General features: G+C 33.7%; 1 protein-coding gene across 11 annotated transcripts in view; it reads right to left on the bottom strand.

The window, feature by feature from the left end:
* The window catches only part of LOC123703493 (plasma membrane calcium-transporting ATPase 3), a 133622-nt gene that overhangs the window by 91339 nt on the left and 20090 nt on the right, over positions 1-22193 (bottom strand). For 4 of the 11 annotated variants that reach the window (XM_045651514.1, XM_045651513.1, XM_045651517.1 and 1 more), the window contains exon 1: positions 3104-3506. The exons of 2 other annotated variants lie outside the window; for them this stretch is intronic. The gene's annotated coding sequence lies outside the window, so the exon portion shown is untranslated. Of the gene's footprint in view, positions 1-3103; positions 3508-22193 lie in introns of those variants that run through there. 5 more of the 11 variants (XM_045651512.1, XM_045651519.1, XM_045651518.1 and 2 more) reach the window with 3 other exon arrangements.

The following is a 22193-nucleotide window of genomic DNA, read 5'->3' as shown; positions in this document are numbered from 1 at the left end:
CGCGGTCGTGACGCACGCGCATCGACGTCGTATATCCGATCTTTTTCATGTGTATTTATACCCTCAGATAGCGTAATTAAAGGCATCCGAAACTCCGTCACGGGGTAACGGCCGTCTAGTCGACATATTTTAGTTGAAATCGTCGCGTTGTAGCACCTCACCCACTCTGGTTTTAGGCGGTTTAAGCACAAGCGGGTGCAACGCATGCGCGATTAAAAAAACGTACGATAAAAATTAGCACTGCTCACCGACTGACAACTTTTTTACAGAATTCTACTTTACAAAAATAGTATTTATACATCTACGGCCCTGTAATTGCTTGATAATATTAATCCAAAACTTTTAAAAGGGCATTTTAATAATCTGATACAAATGATAAATAATTATCTCATTAAAAAGAAATACCTACATCTTTGTAAGCACTTATCTATAGTAATAAATTAACATTTCATACATCCAATTAGTTTAAAAACATAACCAAAAACTATTTTCCCATAAAAAATCGGAACGATTACACCGCGCGATAAACGCGCAAGTATAAGCATGCCTAAACCGGTGTGTAGTGCCAAATAGCTCCAAATGTATTGCCAAATGATCTCGCTAGCAGACTCCAGTGCTGCTTGCGTATTGTTGATTACATTAAATTGCAATTTTAATATTGTATCATTCCTCTGGTTATTATCGCTTCATATTTATATTAATGTCTATATCTTTACGGAATATTTTATGGCTAATGATTTGATAGGAATGAAATAATGATTGTCATGTCCGCTTATTCCTATTTATTTTTTAAGTTTTTAGAATTAGTTAGGAAATAGTTAATGAATATTGTAATTTCTAACTACTGGTGAATGGCACGATCAGTGTAGCTTTAAATTTAGGTCCAGATTTAGATTAATAAAAACCTGACCAACTTTGAGAGTTTTAAATGCTATTCAATTAGTTATAATGAGATGTAAAAATATAGGAATAACAACAGGAAATAACAACGATTGAATATTATTTGTTTGATGTTATAAAAAGGGCAACATCGGCAAATTTACTTCAAAACAATCTTCTATAAAGTAATAATAACATGAAACTTTATTATCCTAATATAACTAACTATTATAAAGAGATAAAATAAAGCATATCAATATATATTACAACAGATCATACCACATATGTGTGTCTTGAACATAAATAACATTAACCCATTCCAACAATTCATTACCCACTTATCTAAACCATATGAGCAGCCATTAAAATATAAAAACTGCCGTTGAACCGAGGCGGGGGCCAAAACGCAAACCTACACCATTTATGAATAAAATAGAAAAATTTTATTGCCAACAATGAAGACATTAATTGTGGTTACATCCACCATCACATTATTCCCTGGCAGTGTGCCCACGGGTGAAAAATAAGGTCTCTAGGGGAACAAAACTGTAAGGCCTACATTGCAACCCTCTCAACTTCTTAATTAAGTAGGTGTACTCATGTTTCTCTTAATTCCACTGAAGTGAGGTTTCCTCGCCTTTCATCTTAACAAATTGTTCTTTTAAATATTGCATAATCACTTATTTTGGGCTTTGATAAGCTGTGATAAGATTATACATAAATTACTTTATGACAAAGTCAGTTAGGAGGTGCATGTCTTGTGGGTTAAGTATTAACTTTAAAAACCAGAAATACCTAACTACCAAACATTATTTTGAACTCAGATTTGCAACCAGGTGAAGGGAAAGTAACTTTTATAACTTCTTCACAATAAATGTTGTATAATGTATGACAAAAAATGTGGACTACTACTACCTTTCCATTTCGATATAAATTTGCTTTAGTGAATTCTAAAAATTAATATATAATTATATTAATTCTAAAGCTTAAGAGATTAGCTCACAAAGGTTATTCAATACAACCAAGATTAATCTTTCATTTCCCTGAATGGACTATATTTCTGGTGGGATTTTGATGATTATGCTTCACTGTATTAAATTGTCATGTTTTTACATTCTATAGTGTATACATAAATCCGTTCTCCGAACCCATACATATAGCTAACCGTAAGCCATTTTATAGTAAATAATACATTTGTGTACATATTACATCAATTTTATTGTTCTTTGTAATATAGTGTTACAGAAACAACAACAGTAACAAGTTTTTGAGTAAACAATTTGCTAAAACAATCACAGAAATGTACTACAATTATATTTGTGATATTGTGGAAAACAAATTATTTTGGAAAGTGTGGTCTAATGAGCCTATTTGTGTATAAAGATAATACATGCCTTCTAGTGAGAGTTTTTAAAAAATTTTTTGATCTCATTTTTTAATAAAATCTATTCTAAACCGACATAATTGAATAGGTATTCATGAGCTTTGTTTCAAATATGGAAATCCACACTTGTTTCCTAATAGGAAACCAATTGATTAGGTATACAAATATATACAATGCCTACTTGGTATATTATATACTTGAAATATTCTGACAATTATTCGAGAATCTACTAAGAAAACAACAAAAAAAACAATAGACCGTAACATTTAATGAAATAGGTACTCAGCTATTTCGACTTTTTTAATTTTGTAGGTATCTACCTCATTCATCATCGCGATATTCCCAGCATACATCACTGTGATGAAAAAACGTTTTTACTGCACATAAAATAGAGTCGATTTCAATACACGTTATTTCCACAATATTGTATGTAGATTGTAGGTATTTGATAAAATTCATAACCTAACCTAAGTATTAAGCGATATTGTATAATATGCACTAATAATAAACGCGTTCGGTTGTCCACGAAGCCGGTTTGTCTTGCTAGTTACTACAGATAATGCTCGCGTATTTATTTTTACCCATTACGCACGCACAGCTGTCTGAAACTCGCCCGGCCAAGGGACAACGTGATTTTCAACAATTCATTAAAAATCCACCTTTATATAACTCCTCGCCGCCACTAAAACTATACATTTTGTCACTAGAACCTCATTCGCTATATTTGGAACAACATTTTCAGCCCCGATAGAGAAATCGACTGCTCTAAATAGCTGTGCCCGATTCGTTCTCATAGAATAGGTATAATGTATTTTCAGCGGTTATTAAGTCACTAATTACCTTGTCCTTATCAGGGTCGATGGCAGAGTCACAGGAAATAGTAGATATGGAAATATTCACAAAATCCTGCACTTTGTGGCGAGAGTACACAGGGCGTGCAATCACTTAATTCACAGCCGGCAATGAGTAATACACAAGGGACTAGTCGAACACAAAAGGTAAACAGAAAAAACACAGATTACACTAACTTAAAATCTATGCTTTCCACCAAAAACCTAATTATACAGAAACGAAAAACGCGCCAACTGTCAAACTAAAAAACTACAAGCACCAACGCGCCGCGCTACTGCGCGGTCCGAGTCCGCTAAACTGACTGCCAAATGCCGACTGGCAGCGCCGCCTTGCCACCGGCCGCGATACGAGTCTACACGAAACCGTCCGTCCGTCACCACACACTCAACGACAATCGGCACGCTATGGCATACTTTTGTCGCAGTTTACTTTACATTTATATATAATAATAAAACAGCAGCAATTTCCTTATCTCATAATTGACAAAATGTTTGACTAACGTCGGCGTTATCTATATCTCAGTGCGACAAAATGAGATAACCGCCCGAACGTGAATTCTGGCGACAAAGTAATACGACCACGTTAAAAAGATCGCAGCAGAATACGCAAACCAGCAGCAAGGCAGTCATCTATATTTGTTCGGGATAGACGAACGGCAGACGCGCATGCGTCAATTGGCCGCGGGTACTACGTCAGTGAATGACAAGCTCTGCGCTTGTATTAGCCGATCGATTTTGAAAGAAATGTGATGTCTTGAGCGAAATAGGGCTGTTACTGCTTTTATATTTAGTACCGTAACCGTAAAGTGCACAGCGCATGCGAAAAGCTCGGAAAGACGTGAACGTTGGCCTCAAACGAAGGGCGCCGTAAATCGTAATGAACTAGGTAGTTAACATAATTAATTATTTAACATTGTTTTTAACTCATTATTATATTTATTACGACATTAAAACGTACTACGCTAATATCTTATGTTTGTTGAGATTACAACCTTCTGTATACCTACCTAGGTACCTACAGGCGGAGTTATAAAATATTGTAAAGTTTGTTAGTTTAAAAACATCTCACAATGGGTATAATAAAATAGGCTAAGATTAGAATAAGATACGACCCTCATAGTAAAATATGATAAAGGGTCTTATGAAAATAGTAAGGCGGAAGATAGGTACCTAGGCACTAATGTTTTTAATAATTAATTTAATTGTAAAGTTACTAGGTAACTAGTTATAACTTGAAAAATAAATAAAAATATCACAGAATTCTACCCGACACCTAGTGTATGTGCATTATATTTGTGCAGTACAGTAATATAAAATAGGACAAGTAGATAGGTATTTAATAAATGAATGAACTGAAAAACAATGAAATGAACTTTCGCCCTAATTTAATTAATGAATCAGAGGCGCTTTTTGATATTATAACGTACGCGTAGGTACGAAATTGGTTCATAAATGCGAAATTATGAGGAGCAGAAATCAATATTTTACTAACTCTAGAACTAAGTACTTTATAACGATGTTAATTATTTACCCAGTACCTTAGCTACCATACTTACTTATTGTTCATAATAATCGAGGCAAACACAGTGTGTGATAAAAATGGAATAAAATATTTTATCTAGGTAATACCTACCTACCTAGATAAAATATTAAGGTACCTATAAGTAAGTATTTTATAATAATATCTATCGTAACTAACTTCGTGTAATAATCTCACCAAAATTTTTAGTATCATAAAATTCAAATAGGCTTTATCGTGATATTATTTATTAAGAATGTGATTTTATTTCAATATATTATATAATAATTATAAGTATTTTTCCTATTTTTTTTGATGAATTTGAAAGTTTTTAATTTTAATTTTCTATTAGTAAAGTGCAGTTGAATTTTGACCCTTATTGGTTCCTTATAAATATTTTCTTTTAAAGTAGATACCTAAAATATAGGTATCTGACAGCTGCGTCATTGGATATTATCAAATTTTTTGCCATTAAAAGCCGGCAAAGCACCTGTATTCTGTAACCAGTGTTACAACTGTTTATGGGCCATAGTGACCACTTATCAAAAGATCGTCCACCTGCCCTTAAAAAAATTATTGTTTATAATTTTGAGAATCTAATTACAGCTCTAATTAATTTAACGTCAATTTAACTTTAAAAACATTCCTACTAATTTTAATTATTTAAAGTAATTTTACATTCAATGAAATGTCCATAGAAACAATCGCCTAATAAATTCCCTTTAACCATTGCAGCATTCTCAAAGCTGGCACAATATTTTTATCAACATATAGAAATATTTCCAACGCTTATGAATGTTTGTTTGGTTAGACGATAATAACTCTTCTTCCATTGAGATAAGGTGCTAAATGTGCTCGAATTAAGCATATATAGTTATGCTTGTGGATGGTGTCGCATAATCTATTAATATAATTAAGACAAGCCTTGGCGATTACTGATCAAACGGCTTCAGAATGTAGATATTTAGGGCTCCTACGACTAATTTTATTTTTCATTAATTGTTTATAAATTCTTTTAAAATCTATATATGGGAGATCATATATTATTTAGTAAGAGTTAATGAAAATTTAATGGAGTATTAACTTTTATGGTCCTTTAAATTTAAATTTATGCCTTTCAGTGTTGAAATAGGTTCATTAAAGAAATTAGTTTTGAGTGAAATTGGATAAACTTTTAAATGTCCAACAAAATATTAAGCCATATGTTTTATTCAGTTTATTATAGCCTGTTGTAACCAGGGCCGGATCTACCCATGGGCTTTATGGGCTGCAGCCCAGGGCCCCGAGGTTAAAAGGGCCCCCATACCCCGATAAAAACAATGGGCGATAATTTGAAAAAAAATCTGTAGTCGGTTTTCGAAAAAAAAATTGATGAAAATCGCATAACTACCTACTTCAATAACTTTTGCTAACATGTACCTAAAAGGATGTTTGCATGTTGATTTTCAACTTATAGAAAATAAATCTCATTTATTGAAACTATTTGGTTATTTTATATAGGTAGTTATACATAATAATAACTAGCTGCGCCCCGCGATTTCACTCACGTGGCTCAGATCCTGTTGGTCTTAGCCTGATGATATAATAGCCTTCCACTATAAATGTGTTAGATAAACACCGAAATAATTTTTTTATAACTATCAACGTACTATTAAAAATTTATATACTTATAAACATTTGTCATTTTTTAACGAAATGCGTTATTGAATGCGTTTTAACTCTTATGTACGAGCCCGAACGAGTTATGGCCAAGTCATGTAAGGTTAAATTAGGTAAGAATCTTGGAATTCGAGATACCCAGCTGTAAGTCTGTAAATACTTATACAGGGTGTAATCGTTAAGTGTGCACAGGCGATTTTTCCGTAAGTATTACAGATAACAAAAAGCTTTAAACTGATATCGAAAGTACTTAACCTTATGAGTAAAATGGCCGTAATAAATTTTTTCAAAATAAATCGAGAAATATTAAAAAAATTATCTTTAAACCCTCCCATACATTAAGTATGAAATATGAATATCCCATATACATTTAATATGAAAGATTTTAGCTTTCTTTTTCTTTTTTTGGTTTTCTGCTTTAATTACTTCGCAGATTTGAAGTGGCATTTTCCACGCTTTTTCCAGACATTTTCACGCATTTTCCGGGACTTTTACAGGCATTTTCCGGGAATTATCCAGGCATTGCCAGGAATTTTCCGGATGTCCCCGGAAAATGCCTGCGTGAAAATATCCGGGGAAAAAGTGGAACATACCTGGAAAAACCCCGGAAAATGCCTGGGAATTTCCCGGAAAATGCCTGGGAAATGCCCGGAAAATTCCCGGAAAATATCCGGAATATGCGTGAAAATGTCCGGGAAAAGTGTGGAAAACGCCTGGAAAATCCTCGGAAAATGCCTGGAAAATCCTCGGAAAATGCCAGGGAAAAGCCTGGAAAATATCCGAAAAATGCCTGGGAAATATCCGGAAAATTCCTGGGAAATGCCCGGAAAATGCCCGGAAAATATCCGGAAAATGCGTGAAAATGTCCGGGAAAGTGTGGAAAACGCCTGGAAAATCCTCGGAAAATGCCTGGAAAAATCCTCGGAAAATGCCAGGGAAAAGCCTGGAAAATTCCCGGAAAATATCCGGACAATGCGTGAAATGTCCGGGAAAAGCGTTTTAAATGCCTGGAAATCCCCGGAATACAGGGGAGATGTACTTATTACTTTACAGGTATTTCCCGGAATATGAAAATTCCCGGAAAATGTCTGGAAAATATCCGGAAAATGCCTGGGAAATATCCGGAAAATGCCTGGGAAATATCCGGAAAATGCCTGGGAAATATCCGGAAAATGCCTGGGAATTTCCCGGAAAATGTCTGGGAAATGCCCGGAAAATATCCGGAAAATGCGTGAAAATGTCTGGGAAAAGTGTGGAAAAGCCTGGAAAATATCCGGAAAATGCCTGGGAAATGCCCGGAAAATTCCCGGAAAATGCCTGGAAAATATCCGGAAAATGTATCCGGAAAATATCCGGAAATTGCGTGAAAATGTTTTCCGAGGATTTTCCAGGCGTTTTCCACACTTTTCCCGGACATTTTCACGCATTTTCCGGACATTTTCACGCATTTCCCAGGCATTTTCCGGATATTTTACAGGCTTTTCCCTGGCATTTTCCGAGGATTTTCCAGGCCTTTTCCGAGGATTTTCCAGGCGTTTTCCACACTTTTCCCGGACATGTTCACGCAATTTCCGGATATTTTCCGGGCATTTTCCGGGCATTTCCCAGGCATTTTCCGGATATTTCCCAGGCATTTTCCGGATATTTTCCACGCATTTTCCGGATATTTTCCAGGCTTTTCCCTGGCATTTTCCGAGGATTTTCCAGGCCTTTTCCGAGGATTTTCCAGGCGTTTTCCACACTTTTCCCGGACATTTTCACGCATTTTCCAGATATTTTCCGGGCATTTCCCAGGCATTTTCCGGATATTTTCCAGGCTTTTCCCTGGCATTTTCCGAGGATTTTACAGGCATTTTCCGAGGATTTTCCAGGCGTTTTCCACACTTTTCCCGGACATTTTCACGCATTTTCCGGATATTTTCCGGGCATTTTCCGGGCATTTCCCAGGCATTTTCCGGATATTTCCCAGGCATTTTCCGGATATTTTCCAGACATTTTCCGGAAATTTTCATTTTGAATTTTCATTTGACCTTGAAATTAAATAGTGGCTTAGGCCCTACCATATGTAGGTTTTGAGACAACTTTTAGGGTATCAATATATAACTATTTACGTTTTACTACTATTTACATATTTATTTACATTGTGATCTAACAAAAGACTTGCAATGTGATGACCAATAAAAGAATTTGCAGCACAAAAATGGAGAAAGGTTAATTTCTAAATTATTATGTAAATAACATAACTGTCAGATTCTTTTACTAATTTATAATAAACTAGTGGTCTGCCCCGGCTTCGCCCGTGGTACATATTTTGCAATAAAAGGTAGCCTTTGTCCTTTCTCGGGTATCAAAATATCTCTATACCAAATTTCATGCAAATTGGTTCTGTAGTTTAGGCGTGATTGAGTAACAGACAGACAGACAGAGTTACTTTCGCTTTATAATATTAGTATGGATGAATAACATTATTTTTTTATTTTTTTATTATCTAAATATGTATAAAAAAATTACGTGTTAGGTACTTTGTTTGTCCGCGATAGACTCCTGAATTAATAAAACGATTTAAAATCAAATTTGAATATGTTAAAATAACAAAATTGCGAAAGTAAGTATTAAGAAAATATAAACATTTCCAAAAAAAAAGGCCCCTGGGTAGTTTCAGCCCAGGGCCCCACAAGTTCACGGTCCGGCCCTGGTTGTAACAGCGCATTTTCCTGACTTTTAGATAAATTATTACGTGTAGATTGCTACTTGCTAGTCGAATAATGTGTATGGGGGTAGCAAATTGATTATACACTGTTAGGACTTAATGACGTAATTAAGAACGTTCCCCTATCGCTAACCCAAAAAGAAATGTAATGTGTCTTGTTATTTAGATTTCTATGAATGTAATAAATACCTCTATCTACCACAAGTCTACAGTATTTGATGAATAGTTATTTCAATAAATAATAACTTTCTTATATCTAGCAATTTTGTATTTTAAAAATGGTTTTAATAATATTAAAATTATGATAAATTTAAAAAATATTTTGTGACAGCCCTATAATATGCGGACGAGATAACGAGTTGCGTCAAAGCTTATCATAAATAACAATCAAATTAAGGATACCTGGACTTTACTTGCGTACAATTGTAATTAGTATTTATCACTAGGTAATTAATTATTTCAACTAAATTTAAAAATAGGTGACATTCCTTTTGGAACTTATTTATTTTTTCTATTAGATTAAATAAATATTTGGCTTATCAGATAAGAGTCGAAAGTAAAATCACGTATTCCAAGTGAACTAATTCCAAGATATATAGATAGATAAATATTTTATCATTTTCATTGCTTCAAAGTTTATGTTTTACATGGTTTTACCTAACTTCTTGATGAAATATTTAGGTACAAGTATCCGAGTTTATTTTTGAAACAATGAAACTTCGTATCGTATGCGAATTATTTTTGTATTTACGCAAGAAATCGAACCCGAAACGTTTAAAATCGTTTATTAGCGCCAACCATCTGGGCCGTAAAGGTCCGTCCGGAATAGCTGTGAATGTGAACGATTACTTCATTGTCTGCTGACGTCACATTTGATTTGTGACTACGGATTTATAACAAAGAATACATTTTAACGTGGAAGTCAATTTTACAATTGTGTAAACGCAGCTTAATGAGCCTGCAATGTATACGCGCCCTAACCATGTTGTGCACAGACTACTTAGATTATATTTTATGACATATTATAGGTATCTGTTTTAGAGGTCCGCGCCGCAGTCCAAAAGCCCAGCGGCGGCGCGCCGGGTGCGGCACCCGGCGCGGCGCGGCGTCGCCGGCGTGGGCTAGTTATTTTTAAAGTTATTAGGGGGTGGGCGGGCAGTAGAAAAATCTCTCTTTAAGTTTAATAAAAAATTTATTTTTATTAAAATCAATCAAGTAGCTTAACTATTAAGTGATGAACATGATAATTATAAACATTGCCAATAATTTTATTGGCAATGTTTTTTTTTTATGTCAGAGCAAGCAAAGGAGCAGGTTGGCCACCTAAGTGGTCACCACCGTCCATAAACACTTGTAACACTAGGAGTGTTACAGGTGCGGATGGAACTGCATAGCATAGAGCATCCCCCCTACTGTCGTCTGCATAGCAATGAATGTTACTGATTTGTAACAAATCATGTTTATAATTATCATGGATAAAAATAATTTTGTTAACTTTTGCAGGATTTAGACGCGATCTCTTCGCAGTTAAGACTAGCCCAGCTACAGAAAAAACCCTTTTACTTGGCGTGCTTGAAGCTGGGATAGATAGAAGCGATCGCGCTAATTCGGCAAGCCCAGGAAAAAAACTTTTTTTTTGTTCCCAGAACTTAAGAATGTTGCCCTTTACATCTCCTAAATCTGAAGTGTTAGCCGTAGCCAAATATCTCCAACACTCTTGAGCGACGTCGCGTCGTCATCCCCATCAATAAATCTATTGGAGTTTTTTTTGGCTAGCTTTATTGGAGTAAAACATCTGGCATCGATATAAGTAGTAGACATTGTCTATTATCGTTGCCGTGTTGTAGACAACAACGCGTGCTGTGTTCGCGCGCAAAATTTGAACTCGGCGCCAATTTTTCTGTGACCCGGCGGCGGCGGCGGCGCGCCGGGGTCTCTCGGCGGCGGCACGCCGGCGTGGCGCGGACCTCTAATCTGTTTGAAGGAAAGTATAATTAACTAGATTTCCGCCCGCGGCTTCGCCCGCGTTTGCAAAGGAAAACCCGCATAGTTCCCGTTCCCGTGGGATTTCCGGGATAAAAACTACCCTATGTTTTAATCTAAGTTACCTTCTATGCATATGTGTGCTAAATTTCATTGTAATCGGTTCAGTAGTTTTTACGTGAAAGAGTAACAAACATCCATACATCCATACAAACTTTCGCATTTATAATATTAGTAGGATATCTTTGAAAAAAATACTCAACGTCCACGAACTAATAGTATAGTAGGTATTATGGTATTTATATTATCTGTGTTGTATATATTATAATATTTCCTCAGATACGGTACTATATAAGTAGGTATATAACGTTATAATACATAACCTATCTAAACATTGTTCATCTAAATCGTTATTAAAATAAAACATAGATATCAAAAATGTTAATTATCGCACTACCAATACTCCAATATGTAACATTCGTTTAGAGAGTAGTCTTTGCATTAGAAGTTTTTCCAATTATCATAATTCAGTACCATCAACGCCATCTAGCGAGCATTATTGCAAACTCCTCTTATTAAATCTCATCTGTGATATGAATTTCCGACAAAAAATTGCGATTCATTAAAACCCAGTGTATTTCGTGACAACTATAAGGACAGATTCGGATTGAATTGCAAAGGAGAATGGCGAACTCCCATAGGACTTTGGGCCTGATCGTTACACTGATGATTTATGTGGGGTTAAATAGATAAAAATATACAGATTCTATAAATATAACAATTAAAGATCTGTTCTATGGGATAGCAGAGATATTGAGCATGTAACGTCACTAAAATTGAGGTTAGGTTTGCTCGAGTTCAATGAATAGCTTTGTTTCTTTCTAAGTAGAGGTTAGTTTATATCCTATAATATATATTATTTAGATAAAGAGTGTAACAGAAGAACAGTTAGGTAATAGAGATATTGGATCGAACTTTTATTCTTTTAGAGTACCTACCAAAACATCGTAGGTACTTATATATAAAATAAAACACGTTTTTTCATAAATCGTTTATTCATCATTATCATCATAAACAATTAACACATCATCCAGAAACTGTGCTGGCGGCATTAAAACTGGTTGATACCTTGCCCAGCTAAGGTTATTATGGACATAACGTGACAGCAGCAACCTACAGTTCTTTTTCCTACTAAACAATTGCAATAATAGACTGTTATTGCTTCCCTTCCTATGAGAGCAACGACTGTCGACTAAAATATAAGTAAAATAAGTTTTACTACTTCTATGCCTGGATTGAATGCGACCTCTTAAAAGCCATGTAGTACTTGACTACTTGATGTCGACAGTGCTCTCTGTATGTCGCTGTCTGATTCACGGCACACTTCTATAACATATAATGCCATCGTTTCTTATGTGCTCACCATAATAGGACCTTGCTTGCTTAATTTGATATGAACCTAAGGAAACCAACTGCATTGTCATCTTCATGATTTTCAATCCTCAAAAAATCATTTGCAAGTTTCCAGCATGCATCAAATAATATGTATTGTGATCAGAGTGAGTGATCTACAAATAAAGAATTAATATTACAATTGGACAAAAGAAAGTGAATATATATAAATCTCGTGTCACAATGTTTGTCCTCAATGGACTCCTAAACCACTTAACCGATTATAATAAAATTCGCACAACTTGTGGAGTTCGATCCAACTTGAGAGATAGGATAGTTTAAACATGTAGGTACCACGGGCGATGCCGGGGTGGACCGCTAGTATATATATAAAACAATGTGTGTTTACATTTTTGTTTGATTTCAATAGCTAGTAGTTTTTTTTTTTGACAGATGTCAACAGCTGAGTGAACATCAGCTCTTAGTTTTAAATTCAATAAAATATAATAAATTCAATAATTAGTGGTAAAAACAGTAATAATTAGTATAAGTTAACTATATTATCAACGTATGTGTATTAATTGGCCGTAGATAAGCAAAAAGGATCCAACCCACAACATGACCGAAAATGAGTTAAATATACCAAACTGCTCGTCTAGGTCTATATTTTCGATTAGCAAAAACAATCCAAGTAAAATATGAATATTTTGACGTTAAATTGACACTGGGTACCAACCCACATGTATGGAGAAGCCATATTTTAGTTTCGTAAAAACGATCCATTCTTCTTGGATCATATTGTAAAACGCTCAGTCTAAGAAACTAACACAAAACTAAAATGTTTAAAAAAATCCAAAGCATGTGGATCCTTTTAGATATTTAATTTTTATGATATTATGATGCAATAGATAAATCACTAAAAAGATTCAGAAAGCATGGATCTCTTTTATTAAACTGAATTTTGTAGAAATGTATACTGGTTTAATAACAAAAACGATTCAGAACATTTGGATAGACTGAATAGTATATATTTAAAGCTTGAGGCGTTAGGCATGCATTAAGTTCACACTCCAAGTATCTTGATCGGGTCACACATCTTTGCCTTTTTTATACCGATTTTTCGAAAATAGAAGCACTTTGAAAATACCTGAAAAAATTTACGAAGCTGACGAATATGTCGAAGTAACAAAAAAAAATTACTCGCACAACTATCGATCACCCGCTCATGTGATCTTTATTACCTTCATTCAAGAATTGCCTATAGAAGACTGTAAGGTTTGTTGAGGATATAAATTATTAAGACTGAAATCGATTGTATGCGCACCTCCATCGACTAAACAGTTTAGTCATGTTGAATTCAAGAGGAGAATACAGCTCGACAGATCAGTTTAGTCGATGCAAAAGTTGTATGTATGGGCGGGCTCGAAAGGTAAATCTTCGGAGGTATCTGATAATGATTTTCAATGACTATGGCCAAATGTTAAAGAAAAGCCCAATTATGGCCGTTCCCAATATTTAAACTTTATTTAAACGACGATTTGGAGTCAATCTTTGACTATTTATCTAAATACTGCCTGGATTTCTATAAATCAATCCAAGGGGGCAATCCAAGACTTCATGTCGATGTAGATATGGCGATGAACCGGACTTCGCACACGAAGAAGAATAGTAAATCGGATAGAATTAATATGTTTATATAAATAATGAAAAAAAAAATTGAAAGTTAGTTGTTTTATTTATGAAATTAAAAAAAAATAAGGATCTTAGTAGCAATTAGCTACTTTGAATCGTTTTTGCGAAATGAAAATTCACTTATCATAATTGAAAATAGGTTTTATCAAAAAGGATCCTAACACACATTTAGCTGAATATTTCAAGAAATAAAACTAAATTCAATAAAATTTGTTTGTAAGAATAAAATATACATTGACACACACACTTTTCCTTAAGAAGCAATTAACACAAGCAAGTCTTTATATGAACAAACACAGGTTAAACTTCAAACTTCAATAACTCAAAAGTAACATTTTGTGGGTTGGATCCTTTTTGGTTATCTACGGCCAATTAATGTGAAGTACGCATATAAGCGACTGAAGCAACGTTTTGTATAACGTGGATGTCAACGAGCCAACGGAAATTCAAATTCGAATTTCTTCGATAAACCAGGGGAGTACTAGTTCTAATATATCTACTATATTTAACACTATACACAACATTCGCATTCATTTTAACTAATAACACTGCTCATATTTTATGAGTAACGTCACAATAAATACATGAGCGCATAGTTATCGTCTCACTTTGCTTGACAAGTTGGAAGCAATTTAGAGGACAAAAACTAATAGCTCCAGACAAAATATACTTCATTTCTACTAAAAAACTACTTTTTATCTATTCACTATCTATCTAACACAAGTAAATTTTAGTATAATTGCATCATACATACAATTTTTTTTTAACATCTATTTCACCTGTTTCAGCAACTAAAATTACAACATGCTGACCCGCAAGGCAGTGGCCAAAGACATGGAAAACAAACTAAAGGCCACATTACAGGATTTAAAGGCTTCACAATCCCTGTGTGAACAACTCTTGCTGGAGAGAGAGGAACATGAACTTGAAATCCAGAAAATAATAAAAAAGAACACAAGTTTGAAGGCCGAGCTAGCTGAACTCCACACTCAATATATGGACAGCCAAAACAAGTGCACAGCCCTCCAAGACATTGTTGACAGCTTCCAACAGTGTTCCGATGACCACGAGAAGGCTCTCAGTCGTATCGTTGAACTGGAATGCAGTTTAATGGAGGTTCAAGAGGATAACTCCAAGCGGCTATGCAATTCATCCAACAGTCTTTATGGTGAATTGGTTGAATGTGGACAGTTAAGTGGCTTTGAAAACAATAGAAAAATCAAGTTAAATTCACACAATAAATTAAAAAAATATCTTAAACTAAGTAGGTTTATTAAGCACACAAAATCAGTAATTAAAAATAGATTTTCATTAAGAAATGTAGCACAATTGCAAAATAAAAATAAAAGCCTTGTGAAAGAGTTAGATAGATATCATAGGGACTTAGAACATTATAAAATGATATATGAAGTGGAAACTACCGAACTTAAGGAGAAAATAGACTCATTAAATGATATATTACATGACCTTAACCAAAAATATTCTGTTGCCCAGTTACAAATTAATGAGCACATAAAAGAGGCAGACTACCTCATAAAGTTAAGCAATGAAAATATGGATCGTTTTGAGTCTCTGACCAATAACTATGTATGTAAGTGTTCCATAAGTGACAATGAGCAACCGTCGCCCCATAAGCCCATTGACTGCACTGACATGCATAGTATTCCATCCACGGCAACAATTTCATCAAGTAATACAAAACATCTTTCCATGCAGGAAATTATTGTGTTGTCAGATAACATTGGTCAGGGATTTGGCGCTTTGCTTAACAACTTAGGGCATAAAGTAACTAATTTTTGTACTCCTAATAGTTCATTTACATATATCATGAATTCATTAGATAATTTTAGTTTTAATGGAAATAATATTGTTGTTATATTATATGGAGATAGTCTTAATTTAAAAAAACATGACATTGATATAGGATTTCAAAAAATGTTGAAAATTAGTAGTGAGACAAAATGCAAATTTATGTTGTGTACATTACCATATTTGCCTGGTTTGACACAAAATCAAAATAAATTTATCTATAATATTAACTTAAAATTATATAATTTAACAAATCATCATAGTGATGCATTTATATATTTTGACCTTAATTCTTGTACAAAATCTTTTTGTTTGACAAAGAATACAGTGTATCTGCCATATAGATATAAGCGAGAACTTGCTATGTTAATAGCATATAATATTAACCAGTCTGGTACATGTTCGGTATCAGACCATCGATCTACTATAATTTTATGTAGTAGTAATTATATACATCAACCTAGGTTAAGTGTTGACAGACAAACTAGCCCTAAGCTAGATTTAAACTAGTTTATAAGACAACAGCTAAGCAGTCTTTTTCTATTGTGCATCAAAACATTCAAGGCTTGGCTAGCAAACTATTAGAAATAGAATTATTTTTAAATCATAATAGTATTAAAATATTTTGTGTAACAGAACATTGGCTTAAACAATGTCAGTTGTTAATAAATATTGATAATCGATTTGACGCGAAAAAAATCACTACTGCATTCTAAATATAATATCGAAAATGTTGCACTCAGTGAAAATTCTCAAATTGTAGATCTTGGCGTCACTTTAGACAGCGGACTTAGGTTAACATCCCACTTAGACAATATTATCAAAAATGCAGCACGGATGTTGGGCTTTATTAAAAGACATGACTCACATTTTAAGACATCAACTAAAATAGTTCTTTATAATTCTCTGGTTCGCAGTCACCTCGAGTTTGCTTGTGTGGTATGGAATCCCTACTATGCCGTACATTCGCAGCGTATTGAATCTATTCAGCGTTCCTTCACGAGACACTTGGCTTTTACCTCTCGAGGTATATCACATCGCTGCCCATATAGTGAACGCTTAGATTTTTTTAAAATGATTTCGTTACGCGACCGCCGCAAATTACACGATTTACTATTTCTCCATAAATGTGTAAACGGTGCTGTTGTCTGTGAGGACATCATTTCTAACATCGCTTTTCAGATACCGTATGGCTTTCCCAGAAAACCGGTAAAAAACCTTTTTTGTGTTCCAGCTTGTAAAACTAACCTAGGCAAACATGCTCCATTATCGAGAATGTGTGCTACTTATAACCAACAAATAATGCTCTTACCAGATCTTGACATATTTTTTGGATCTCTCGCACAGTATAAGCATAAAATTATTCACAGTTTTTCCAGCAGCGTATAAAATAATGTAGTAAATTGATTATGTTTTTCTTTCATTTATGTTTAATTGTATAAGTGTTATTAATGCGAATGTTGTGTACACCTATAATTGATAAATACAACAGATACAATTAATTAGATAATGTCTTCTTATATATAATGTAATGTGTATTTATTGTTGTGTGTTCCATAAATTAAATAAATAAATAAATAGATAATTATAAATTAAAAAGTATATACTTTAGGACAAACGCTATTCATGGAGGTTCTCTTATTTTTGTACACAATAGTTTAAAATGCAAGGAACGAACTGACATTGTTAGCCTTTCTGTAGTACGCACCATTGAACTGTCCTGTGTTGAGCTTGAGCGTTACATTATTGTTTGCGTATACAGACCTCCTTCCAGTGACTATAATATGTTTGAGACTGTCATGGAAGAAATATTAAAGCGTTTAGGCAGGAGTAAAAAGAAGGTAATAGTATGTGGTGATTTTAATATTGATTTACTTTCACACACACAAACGGCTACACGAATAGTTAATTTGTTTCATTCATTTAATCTGTATAAACTTTTTGATCAACCCACACGAATAACACCTACTTCTGCAACTTGTATTGACAATATATATTGTGATTGCAACTGTTTAGAAAAAAATATTCTCAACACACTAACTTCGGATCACTGTGGCCAGAAAGTAGTTTTTGAGTGGGATTACATACCTACATTCAAAAGAATTAACGTTAGGCCTATAACTAAAAAAGGCATTCATACATTTAGAAATAATATTGATAATAAACTGCCTGACCTGAATGATCAATCCTTTCATAAAAATCCTTGTGAAATGTTTACAAATCTTTTTAAATTAATTCATAGTGAATATGAAAAAATATTTAAAGTTAAATCTTTAACTATTACCAAGGATTTACCATTCAGTCAATGGGCAACTCCTAGTATACTCAGATGCAGGAACGTTCTTTACGAGTTATATGGTATGAAACAATATAACAAAGACTTATCATTTCTTAGTTACGTTAGAAATTATTCAAAAACGTTTAAAAAAGTTTGTTCCACTGCCAAGAGTTTGTATGTCAGAGATAAAATACGCAACTCTGACAATAAAGTTAAAACGGTTTGGACAATTATTAATGGTGAAATGGGCAAAAGCCAATCAAATGATAGTACCATAAAACTTGTCAATGCTGGTAGGGTCATTGACAAAAGTGCTGATGTTGCGCTTGCTTTTGAAGATTTCTTTAGTAGTGTCCCTGCTAGTATTACTAAGAAATTAAATTCGTCCTCAGCGCTTGCAGAGTCCTTTTTGAGGGACCACGTTGCTGAGTGTAACAAATTATTTGAATTGCGCCACGTGACTGCTGATGAAATTGTTAAAACGTTTAAAACATTAAATTTAAAAAAAACATGTGATCTCTGGGGTATGTCTGTTAATTTAGTAAATAATATCATAGAAAATATTGCCAAACATCTAGCGTTTATATTTAATCAGTGTTGCGACTGTGGTATATTCCCTGATTTACTAAAGTTTAGCAAAGTTATTCCTTTATTTAAAAGTGGTGACCAAGAAGACTGTAATAACTATAGGCCAATTTCCATATTACCAACTTTGAGCAAAGTCTTCGAGAAATTAATCTTAAACCAATTAAGTAGTCATTTTGCATCAAATGGTTTACTGCACGCCAAACAGTATGGTTTCACAAAGGGGCGCTCTACCACTGATGCCGGAGTAGCTCTTTTGTCACATATATACAAAGCATGGGAAAATTCAAAGAATGCTTTGGGGATATTCTGCGACCTTTCTAAGGCTTTCGACTGTGTAGAACATTCCACTCTATTACGGAAACTAAATTTTTATGGTATCAAAGGTTTAGCTCAGGATCTCATAGCTTCATATCTTCAGAACAGGGTACAAACCGTTGTCGTTAATGAAGAGAAATCTTGCGGTGCGCCGATTAACATAGGTGTTCCGCAGGGATCTATCTTAGGACCGTTTTTGTTCTTAGTGTATATTAATGACCTACCTTATTATTTGCAGGATATGTGTGAAATAGTACTGTTTGCAGATGACACCTCTTTAATATTTAATGTGGATAGACATGACACAAATGTTGACGAAGTAAACTCTGCTCTTTCACGCATATCCGATTGGTTTAATGCTAATAATTTACTACTAAATGCAAAAAAAACAAATTGTGTAGAATTTATCCTCCCAAATGTAAAAAAGGTGAAAAGGAATATTATTTTAAACGGGGAGGTATTATACCCTGTGGAATCTACTGTTTTTCTTGGTTTGACACTTGATGAGAAGCTACAATGGGGGGCCCATATTACCACCACCGCTGCTAAGCTCAGCTCAGCTGCATATGCAGTGAGAAGAATAAGGCATCTCACCGATGAAGAGACGGCTAGATTGGTTTACTTTAGCTACTTTCATAGCATTATGTCCTATGGAATTCTACTATGGGGCAGGGGTGCAGATATAGAAACTATATTTATACTACAGAAAAGAGCCATACGCTCTATATATAATTTGCGTGCTCGAGACTCACTAAGAGATCTCTTTAAGAATACTGGTATCCTTACTGTACCGTCGCAGTATATATTTAATAATATTTTATATGTACACAATAACGCTTATTTACACACAAAAGTAGGAGATAGACATTGTTATGACACAAGAAACAGAAATAAAATTGAAATTCCATTTTTCCGGCTAGCTAAAGTTAAAAATTCATTTATGGGTCAAGGTATACGCTTTTACAACAGAATTCCTCATAATATTAAAGAGTTCAGTAGTTCTAAATTTAAAACTTATATAAAAAATGTACTTATTCAGAGAGCCTATTACAGTATTAAGGAATATATGGACGATAAAAACCCATGGAGGGTTGTCGCGTAAAAACCACAGGACAGTTCTTTGGCATATTATGATTATAATGTACATATAACACATATAATGTATTTTGTAAAATTAAATTGTAAAACTGACATGATTAAAAAGAGCAACTATGGAGTTTCTTGCCGATTCTTCTCCGTAGATACTGCTTTCCGAATCGGTGGTAAATGTTAAAATATGTAATGACGTTTCAAAAGTGCTTCTAAAAGAAGTCTAATTGAATAAATAAATGTTTGAGTTTGAGTTTTGAGTTTGAGTACTAAATACCTTAGATAATACTAATCCACTAACCGTTAGAGGAGCAGCCCACCCTTGTATAATTGATAATATTGCGTTATCTTGTAACAAATGCATACGTATAGCATTGTTACGATTAGCATTAATACCACAGTTGATGCAGTTCATATTTGTAAATGAAAAATCGGATGCAAAGTCGGTGTCCAGGTAGGGTAGCAGTAGTGAGTCGTAAAGGCAGGTAATCAAAGTCCGGCAAGCGTTGGTTGGTAGTAGATAATAACAGAGATCGTCAGTGTCCGTAATACGTAGCGAAAGTCGATAAAGATGAAGAAAATAAGTTAACCACAAGGACAAAGTCGAATGTAACGTAACGAAAAACCTCAATCAAATGTCAAAAGTCAAACGACAAACATGACATTGTAATTAAAATTGAAGCGGCCAGCAACATTTCAGAAATATTCTTACAAAGTGCGGCCGCCATGAGTAAAAATGTATAGAATTACGGATTACCTAAATAAATAGCGTGCTAAAAAGTTAAAAATAAAATATGTAACGCAGTCAACTTATATTTCTGATTCATAAAGCATTTGAATTTTGTATAAAACTAAAAATGAAAATAAAATATATTCATTCGTTTTAATCGATATATCGACTATTTTACTCCTGACAGCACTGACAATCTCTGCTTGATAAGACCGGTAGTCATAGAAATCTAAATAACAATGCCGTTAGTGAACATATTATCTTTTTTTTCAAACATTTGTTTTCCCATAGAATCAGAAGTCAATATTTTACCAAGAATTATTAAAAATAACATAATGAATTTTAAATTTATTATCATTTCTGTAAGGCCTTATTTATGTTAGGCCCAGTTTCGCCATTCTCCTTTCATGTAAGTATATAAATTTCTGCAGCCCCGCTTGTTACAGTTACAAAACTAAATCGACACGGTTTTGATACGAAACTTTAATTTCACGTTGGAAATCTTTATTCAATATTTTTAAAAATAGTACTATTCTTATTTAACTATTAAAACAATGTTTACAGATAAATATAGGCTATGTTGGCTTTTTATCAATACACGGAAATAATAAAGGGGCTGCTGTATAGTGTATGTATGATATTGCTAATAATTCACAAACATGGTGCTCTGATTAAAAATTAATAAATCTCAAATAAACAGTGATAAAATTATATTTTAATGAAATAATAAATAAAATATAATATCAACTACGATCTGATAGCGTAAGATTTAATGCGAGATATAAACATTTTAATTTTTAACTAAGTCTGTTATAATTGTGTCACAAATTACTGGTCTAATATTTTTATACTACTCATTTTTTTCTACCTAACATCAATAGTACATACCTACCTGTTAAAAAGACATAATTTTAAGCAAGCATAATATAATTTTCTCGGCTTCACTTGCGTATCGTACCTATCTATCGCATAGGTATTCCATTTTTCTTTCAAGTTTTGTTATCACGAAAAAAATGTCTTTATTCTTCTGCATTACCTATGAATGATAGAATAATTATTATTATTCAAATGTTTTTTCGACTCATATTCTAAATTCAAACTCAGGTTCGAATAGGTAAGTACCAAATATTTTCTTGTAATAAATAAAATGCTATGTTATTTTTCCATTCTGTACTTTCATACGTTGTTTATTTCTATTCTATATATTTTGTCTAGTAATGTTCTCTTAAAAAAATAAAACATAATATCTACATTTAAAATTTATATTGTAGTCGCAAGCGTAGGCTCTTTAGCCTCTAGATATAGAAATGGATTC

Source organism: Colias croceus, chromosome 26 (genome assembly GCF_905220415.1).
Source record: "Colias croceus chromosome 26, ilColCroc2.1".
In the NCBI taxonomy this organism is placed as follows: domain Eukaryota; kingdom Metazoa; phylum Arthropoda; class Insecta; order Lepidoptera; family Pieridae; genus Colias; species Colias croceus.
This window is presented reverse-complemented; position numbering and strand designations above follow the sequence as displayed.